This window comes from Pithys albifrons, chromosome Z, assembly GCF_047495875.1.
Source record: "Pithys albifrons albifrons isolate INPA30051 chromosome Z, PitAlb_v1, whole genome shotgun sequence".
Classification (NCBI taxonomy): Eukaryota; Metazoa; Chordata; class Aves; order Passeriformes; family Thamnophilidae; genus Pithys; species Pithys albifrons.
Genome location: NC_092497.1, coordinates 41,380,230 through 41,389,654, shown reverse-complemented (window position 1 = coordinate 41,389,654; position 9,425 = coordinate 41,380,230). Strand labels below are relative to the sequence as shown.

The window sequence follows — 9,425 nt, the reverse complement described above, 5'->3', positions numbered from 1 at the left end:
ACTGCATTAAAAAAATGAAAGGAAAAAGGAAAAAAAAAAAAGAAAAAAGGTGAAGTAACAGTAAATCGTGTATCTCGGTATCTCCACGCAACAACCGAGGAGCAGCTGCTTAAACACAGCTACTTTGAGTAAGAGCCGCTGTAACTCAACAGACCTTCACCAGAATAGTAAGAATTACGTTATTTCATGTCAGTCGAGACCATGTTTCTTAGTGGGACAGCCCCCGTTTCACGTGCACGTATTTCTCCTTGTTTTCGGAAGGAAGCACTCCTGCCCAGGCACCGCAGAGATCGCAGCTCCCTTCGCCACGCAGAGGGCACGGCTGTCCACTGCCTGCCCCTGGGCTCTGTGCCGGCTGTGCTGCACACAGGGAGGGCTGTGCCCCCCGCCCGGCTCCGGCCCTGCCGCCCCTCCCGGCGGCTCCGCGGTGCGGGGCGTGTGCGGGGCCGGTGTGCGGGTGTGCATTGCACACTTCCTGCGGTGCGGGGCACCGGGAGCTGGTTTCCGGTGTCTGACAGGAGCTGGAGCCCGCCGCTGCCTCCTCTGGCGCGGAGTACCACACACCCCCGCACATACACACCGCGGGGAGGACGAGGAGGAGGGCGGAGGGAGCGCAGCAGCCCCCCCGCCGCAGCCCCGAGCAATATCGCGGTAATCCCCCCATGCGACGCGGGCGGTGTAGCTCACCCTCCCCGCCCCGCGCTGCCCGGACAGGCACCTGCAGGTACGTGACCCGCACCGTGTGTGTGGATGTGTGTGCGAGGATGGGGGTGCGTGTGTGTATCCAGCGAGGCGCACCGCAGGGGCGGGCGATATTCCCCGTATCTCTCTTTGTGCGCAGCCACGGGCTCTCCGGGAATGTTCGCTGGGCACAGGCACGGCACCCCCGGCCTTGTCGCGGAGCTCTGTGCGGTGGCAGGGGTCGGTGTGCCCCCCTGAGCTGCACAGGGGGTGCAAAGTTGTGGGGGGAGCAGGATTGCCCGAGGGGTCATGGTTTGGCAGGACAGATGGAGCGGGGAGACCTCTCCAACCCACACTGCATCCTCTTGCAAACAGAAAAGCGCCCCTTACTGCCCCTGCCCCCACTCCCCCTCCCGGCTGAAATAGAGGTGGACAGCCTCGGCGGACCGCGGTTTGGGGACCCAGGGGTCTGGCAGCTGCACTGACAGAGGGGCAGAGGGCCAGTGCCTGGCGGGATGGTTTGGCCCCACGCGAGGTTTGAGCTCTCCAGCACCTGCCGTATGGGAGCACGGATCGGTCTCTCTTGTCCCCAGTCCGAGCAGGAGTGGGGGTGAGCGCTGGGAAAAGCAGCTCTTCACAAACTTGATGTGCCACAGACAAGATGCAGGAGTAAGGAAAGCCAGAAAACGGAACAGTAAGCTCAGAAAGAATGGTTAAGTGCAAAGAAAAAGAGTGAAAACGATGGAGAGATACACTGAGACTTCTGCAATTCAATTCCAGCTGTCAGAAACGGAGCCACACTCCAGCTAAAGGAGTAATTGACACATATTAAAACTCACCTTCCATCTACAGTATTAATGGTTATAAATATCCCCTAAATGCAGCTGGCAGTTCAGTAGTACTAGATGTAGAGTAAGGCTATTTCCATTCAAGTGTATGAAGATGTGTCATAGAAACAGAATAATACACCTGATAAAAATGATGTCCCTTTGTATGGCTGGCTTTCAACACTTGAATTGTTAATCCATGAGTTTGCTTTTGCCTGCCTTCTCTGCCATTCCCTCACAGTCCTTCTCAGAAAGACAAACTCTGCCAGTAGTGTTGCAGTGCTAAAACTGTGGTAGATGCTAAAGCTTAGGTGTAAACTGGCACAGACTGTAATGGTTTTCATTTTGATGTTGATTTGAAGAGAAATGGGACCAAGTGCTTGGTGTGCTTGATAGCAGTACTGAGATTGTGTCATCCCCTTTCTGTGTTCTGGATGACAACTTTTCAGGTTGGGAACTAGGCTTGTTTTGCTTAATCTTTTTTCTTCTTTAAACAGAGTAAGCCCGAAAGGCCTTTTCAGGTCAGGAGCGACTAGTTCCTGTTTCCCTCATGGCGGCTTCTGTTCTCAGCATGGTTCAGAGCTCAGGCTGACAGGGCTGTACTCATGTGGTAGTGCAATTAACCCAATAACCTCAGCCAGCATCACGCTGGGCCTGCACACCTGCCCCACAGCACATGTGCATCGTTTCAGACTGCTTCCAACTGACTGGCATTACCAGGGTGAGGTAAAATTGCCCTGGGGGTCAGATCTGCCACTTGTCTCAGGCTGATTTTTCAAACATCACTTCAGGCTTGGCTAAACTGGTTTTTGCGCACTTCTAAAGCCACAGAAAAGTCAGAAGACCTGTAGTTTTTGCACTCACCTGAAGTCCTGTGTTCAGCCTGGTGCTCAACCTCCCTATAAGTGATGCCCAGATCCCCCCTCTTCCGTTTTCTGTGGTTTTCAGAAAAAATGTTTTTCAACCTTATGCTCAAATTTATCAGTGCCTTGAAATCCTTTATAGGTAAACTAACAAACAAACCTGATAGTTTAAAAAGGAGTAAGAGAGATACGAATTGGCAAAAAGATCCTGTGTGATCTAAGTATTAACAGAAAATGTAGAAGAGATAATAGGTAGTCTTACATGCAATGTAAAACTTGTTGTGAGAGTGATACATTAAGGAGTTACTATTTCTGCTGTTGTCAGTAATGCATTTCCAGAGTGTAGCAGATATCTTCCTTACATTCCAGTAAAATAGCTAGGTTTCCAGGAAAACTTGCCAAAAACTTGCAGAAAAACTGTAGCAGCTCAAGTATTTCTCCAGCCATTGTTAGAGAGCTGGTGTTCTACTTTGGCTTGTTGTTTGTTGGTTGGGGTTTTTTTAAGCAAATATATATTGATGTTGCTCCTGTACTGATACACTGGTAGTTGGTGTTACAGCAGGAAGTTTCCTATAATTGAACTTAATGAAACTTTCAAAAGCACAGTATAATTCCTGTGAATTTCATTCACGCAGTGATGATGGGTTTGTAGTCACGCGTTCCTAAAGCAGCAGCAGTTTGCTGCCTTAGTAGCTCACAACTGGAACTCACCAGGAGCACCTCCCTTAAGTGGCCACCGAACCTCGCCTTGGTGCTGCTTTGGGCTGTCGTGTGTCCACGCACTGCAGCTCCACTGCACCTCAGAGTTTCAGCAATAACATCTTTCCGTATTTTTAGTCTCCCAGCTTTATGCCTCTCTGCCTCCCTTCCCTGTTAGTTATAAAATGCAGACAGAAGAGGTGTGAAGGTTTTAAATGGAAACAAACGTCTAATCCTAGCCTTGGCACTCACTTCCACAGTGCCACTGCTTTCCACATCTGCACTCTGGGAGGGATAATCCATCCATGCAGGGCTCACAGAGGTGGTGTGAAAATTAACTACTGTTTGTTAGGCACTTTCCCAGAATTGTGTGTGGCAATTAGTTCTCTTGAGGATTGTTATGCATCTGGTAATTCAAGTGTAACTGGCTGAACATAATGCTCTGCTTCCAAAGGTTATCACTGCATACCTTTTTGCAAAGTAAATCAGGCTGAGATGAAGATTAGTGACTTAAAAGTAGAGCACATTTTCATTGTCTTTCTCGTCGTTTTCTGTGAAAAATATTCTAAAATGAGTGTTAGTTTGAGTCAGATGTTACCTTGATGGATCTGCATAGTAACTCCAAGGAACCTGAAAGACTTATACCTTAGTACTATTAATGATGAAGAAGACCTGTGGAGCCTAACTGCTTCGTCTTCACGTACATGACCTTGGTTCTGATTTATTGATTTATTAACTTTATTTACTGTCCGGGTTGGTGAATTCTGTTGCAAGACAGAAATTGTAGCGTGTCAGCCCTCACTTGTTTCTCTGGTAACGAGTCACCTCACAGGTTCCGTAAGGAGATCCTTGGCTGACCACTGATTGTCTGCATTTTTCTGGTTTAGCAATTCTGGGGCCTGAAGTAAATAGGTGGTGTTTTTCATATGACTGTCCAAGCTCAAGCATTCAAAATGAAAACAGAAATAAAATAATGGGTGCCTTCAGCATGGTGAGAATATGTTGTAGCTTAACCTCAGTAGTACGTGTGTGGTTAGGATGTAAGCAGATAGCATTCAGTATTGTGTTTTCTTCTGAGAAGAGTATGGTGAAAAGGACCAATCCAGGATCCTGGGCTTAGTTTCATCTTTGTAAAGCAGCTTTTGTGGCTGACTGATACATGTGAAAGAAGTTTCTTTGCATGATGTGGGGGCTATTCTCAGTTACAGGTGTTTTCCACATTTTATGGGCAATCAGTTTTTATCACAGCCCTTGGATCACCAGAGAGTTCGTTCATATTGCCCTTTTCTTATTTATCTTTTAGCAACAGGCAGGATCTGCAAGTTTTGTTCACTTAACTGATGTTAGCTCAGAGACATCACATGAATTCTGTTGGACCCAGGTACCATAGGATTTTAGTCCTGTGAAAAGTTACAGGTACAAAAGTTTTCGTTTAAGTGCAGAATCACAGGATTAGATTAATGGTATTCATTGAGTGAGCACTGTGTCATTCTGCACGTTTTTATTTCTGTTGTTCAAGGTAGTTACTTTCTAAAAGCAGTCATTGTACCTTAATTATTTTGCATATGTGGTTTACAAATAGTACTTAAGATAACTGGGAGAGATAAGGGGAGAAAAGATACTTTTTTGCTTTTTTTCTCACCAGCTTTATTTCATCGATATTTTTCATCATTCTTTTTTGTATGATCAACCCTAAAATTTTCCTCTGTGGTCTTCAGTAAAGTATCTTTGGTCACTGTGGACAATCAGGCAAAAAAACCCTCCACTGATGTTTTTTGAAAACAGGAACAGAAACATATAACAGTGGTCGAACAACCAAATGCACATGATAATTTACTGCTCATCTAGTCCAGTTGACAAAGCTTTCTTGACTTATCAGTGCTATAGTTTGTAAGCTTTATTTTGCAGTCCCTTCATCTCTGAACAACTGCATTTTAATGAAAGAAATAGGCAAGAAACGTATCCATCAAATAATTATCTTCTGTAGCAGTTTTTTTTTCCAGAATATGTGTAAAGATAGCATTAACTGAATTTAATAATTTCAAATTTCACTACTATCCTGGCATGGGTTAAGACTGGATAAAAGAAAAGCTGCTGATGATCTGGTAGGTTTATACTGGGGCTAACAGAAAAGAAAACCTCCTTAAGACAAAGGAAGGACACAGGGTGAAAGCCCCTTTGGAGAATTGTCTCAAACACTCTTAAATGAAGTAACTGGAGCCACATCGTAAGATATGCCATGAGATATGTGGCTAAGGGATGTCCATGAGACGCGGTGAGATATGTGGGTGTCGCGCTGAGGGGCCGGATGACCCTGATGCTTGCTATCAGCTTGGTTGAAGGAGTGATGTTAAGGTGTCCCTGGTCCTGTTCCGTCTTTATGCAAGACCCACAGTCCTTGTAATCTCTCTGTTACTCCCAATATTCTTCTTCTTGCTTCGGGCAACCTCACCTCCGTGCGTAAGTGGGCCAGGGTCGGGGGAGGGGGGAGGTTGGGTGGGGGGGGCGGAACGGGACAATTTATATGTAATGAAGAGTATTGGGAGTAACAGATTCAACCATTGTGAGTTTTCCTTCAACTAAAAATTGTTATTTGTTAAAGGACCACCAGTGTTGTTTCACTGCATCTCTAGCCAAAGGTATTTTCGAATCTGGGTCACTTTACTGTCCCTCTTGTGTTGGAAAGTCCTAAGGGATACCGATGGTCTACCCAGAAGTGGGGAGGGAGAGCTGGGAAGTAACCTCTGAGCTATAAGCCAGGAGAGGTTTGAGCAGTGCCAAGACAACAGCTTCATGGGAAAGGGCAGCTTGACTGCTACCCTGTTGGATGTTGTTATCTCCCTCTTACAGAGTATAGTCTATTAGTATAGTATATATGCTTTATCACTGTGTTTTAGTATAATCATAATAATTCTATTTCAATAATAATAATAATAATAATAATAATAATAATAATAATGTTCTGTAGTCAAATGAGAGAGAAAAGATAGGTCTCATAGAGAAGGTATCTGACTTACAGGGTGAGGGAGCAGTGGTTCTGCTGGAATCTGTCCTGCTCCCAGTCCTATCCAGTGATTTTCCAGTTCAAGAAATAACACACCTCCCCCTGTATTGCACCTGTGCAGAGCACGAGGCCAGAAAGAGACACAAAGATGCAAATTTCAAAATCATCTCAACAGGTTGGAGATCTAGGCTGGAGATGACATGGTGTGAGTTGTAAAACATAGGATTCTCCATGGAAGGTGAAGAAAATGCTGGAATCCCAAGCTAGGTAACAATGTTTTTTGTGTTATTTAGTTGGGGGATTTTTGTTTTTGTTTCTTTTTTAAGGAAAAAATGTTCTGCAAAGGGAAGGAAGTAACTTTGCCCCATGGTCATGGTGGATGGGACAGGAAACGAGGGAGGGTAAGGGCTAGGCATCAGAGCATATGTATGACCCAGTGTGATGTGAGAATAGGTGTGCAGAGGAACGTCAGTGGCATGAGGAGAAAAACACCGTGGTGAAATGAAAACACTTCTCAATTGGCACATCTTCAGCTTTGTCTTTGTCAAGGTGCTGAAATCTGTCTAGAAGTCATCTTAGTGCAGTAAAGTGCTAGAACAATTAGAAACCTCCTCTACTTTTTGCCCAGCACACTGGTATGGTATTTACACCTTATCTGAACTACAGTCAGGGTATTTCTATCCAGTTGTGCACTGCAAGTTCGTAGAATGACAGCCAAAATTAAGGAAAGATTACCTTTTGGTATGCAGTTGCAGTGTTTTCTTAACTTTTCTGTTTGTCTCCTTAAACCTGAAGTCATAGAGTGTAATTGCTATACTTTTGGTATCTCTGCAGTCTAAGTATGGAGGGGAGAGGATGTATTTATGTTCTCTGCTAGGTGTTCCCCCGAAACTGTAGAGAAAACCCTCATCACCCTGTGATAGTTTGCAAAATCTGCTGCAATGCACCATAAGGAGCCAGCATATTTTAGCTGGTAACACTCCAAATGTCATAGCTTAGAATTTGCAAAATATTACAGGATGAAAAAGAATTAATGAACTATTCTCAAAATGTAAAAGCTGACACTTTTTTGATCTGTGAGGTTTTGATCCTTGCTGTTCACCCAGCTTTGCACAGAAGACACCGAACTACTCATTCAATGTAATGTTTTCTGTTCTCCATCACATGGATCATCCCCCTAAAGCAGTCCATAGTCAAACCAGGTCATCCACTCTACACTGTGAGGTTAAATATTTTGTTGTACCTGAGAGCTTTTTATAGTATTTTTTTTTATATATTTAACTAGGAAAATGAGTAGTTACCATTCAAAGTTTTGATTTCATACTGCTTTTTCTTAGTGCTGTTAGGGGAAAGAATAATGTCTGGTTTCTTTTTTTTTTAACCTTATCTGTAACTATAAAAACAGGAGTGTGTTTTCAAAAACTGAGCTCTTACAGAGCCAGTGTTACATTTTCTAAACCCAGGAGGCAAACATTTATTGTGTAACCAGTAAATTGCAATTGAAACTGTTCTGTTAAGTGGTTGGCGTAATCTGTGCCAGATGTGTGTATCCTAGCAATTTTACCAGACTTGATGAGTGCTGATTACTTAATTTCAAACCACTGAAGTTTATCATTTCCATCTCTGATTTCCAAAAATACAGGTAACTATTGTGGAAATAAACTGGTTAAAAAGAAACGTTGTGTTTATAATGACCCATTGTCAGGTGGATCCTTTCCAGATCTCCTGGATTTCAAGTTACAATTCAGCGTAGATTCTCCTTACAAGTTTAAAACTTGTGCCCCCAAGCCAAGGCATGTGAAACAACTTCATGCAATAACTTGTGTCCAAAAGCTCTTTCAGTTAAATCCTCTTTTCTTCACACAGCTTTGCTTCATAGCAGTGTACAGCTAAAAACCCCATAAATGGCAGATTTTTTCTGTACTCAATATTATGAATTAAACAAGCAACGTAGGACTCCACCCACTTCATCTGCCGTAGTGCCTGGCATCAGCCTAAAAATCAGGCACAGTGCTGAGCGTCTGCTGAACAGGCAGTGTGATGAGATTGAAATACTGGTGACAAAGATTTTTTGGTTGTGGAGAGCTGGGTCACATATTCTGATTTTACAAATCTGAATTGATTTGAGGAAGAGAAGATATTTAATTGTGTGTGTGAGTGGAGGAAGCCAGAAAATTATATATGCAATATATATAAACACACACTAAGTAGATTTTTTTTCCTTTTGTATTACCACAAATAGTCTGGGGCCTCAGTTCTGTAACATATTAGATATTATGGTACAATCCAGCAAAGTACAGGTGAGTTATCTTCCCAGAAACAGAAGCACAAGTCAATTAATGCTTGCAAATTTTGGTAGATAATTGAGTTCCATTTTTTCCTGTATTTTTTTTTCCAAAGAGATTGTGAATTTGTTTTCCTCTCAGCTATCTTTTTCTCTGGTTAGATAATCTATTCTGAAATAATGAGACTGATTTCAGTGTGGAAATACACAGGAGCCTTTCTTAGTAATGCATTCATATGTATAGAGAAAAAAGGCCATCTGGCAGAGAAAAAAAAAATTTGTAAATTTGGATTTACCATTTCTTTTGGACCACAAGAGAATACATTGTACTGAGCATCGCACATAAGTCATGTTTTGGAACAGCTCCGCAAGATAGCGCAGCATTACTGAAACACAGCATCAGGCAATTTATGTGGAGAGTGGTTATTCACTCAGCCTTTTATTTACAAGAAACACACTGCACTTAAATTGAGCTCTCTTCAGTATGCTGCATCTGCTTTAACACACTGTGTTTGCTGTATGCATTTGAACAGACTCATAAAGGTGGTCAGAATTTGTTTTGATCTAGCCAGGAGTCAAGGAGAAAAAGCAGCTTGGAGCCATATAGCAAAGATATGTGCTATTAACCATTGCAATTTAATTTTGTGTGTGTGTGTGTATGTTAACATTTAGTGTTTTCCTGTTGCGTAGTTAAGCTAAGCTCTTTCCAGTCAAGCATCCCTAAAACTGTCTTCACCTCTGCTGACTTCCTAGATAGTGATTAAACCATTTGGCTGTGTTTGATTAGCTCAGTTTACAGACCATTTAACTGGTGCAGAAGTATTTACATGGGATAATACTATGCACATTAAGATGGGGGACGTAAAAACATGGAACCACTTCAGCAGGTTTTATGAAACAGAGATATAAATCCAGCATGTATGTGTGCATTTTAAAATCTCAGGACTTGCCCCTTGGCCTTAGTGATTTATTTTTTCCTCTGAAGGAGAAATTGTTCCTTTAGTAAAGGGCAACTATTCCCCTTGTGGCTCTACCTTGTTGTGGCCTGCCCATGGCTGTGAGATCCA

At 43.2% G+C, this 9,425-nt stretch overlaps 1 protein-coding gene across 1 annotated transcript in view; it reads left to right on the top strand.

Annotated features, from left to right (window-relative positions):
- The first annotated feature begins 519 nt into the window (after window positions 1-519).
- KIAA1958 (KIAA1958 ortholog) overlaps window positions 520-9,425 on the top strand; it is a 75,665-nt gene continuing 66,759 nt past the window's right edge. Inside the window, exon 1 of the mRNA XM_071579948.1 lies at window positions 520-724. The gene's annotated coding sequence lies outside the window, so the exon portion shown is untranslated. The remainder of the gene's footprint in view (window positions 725-9,425) is intronic.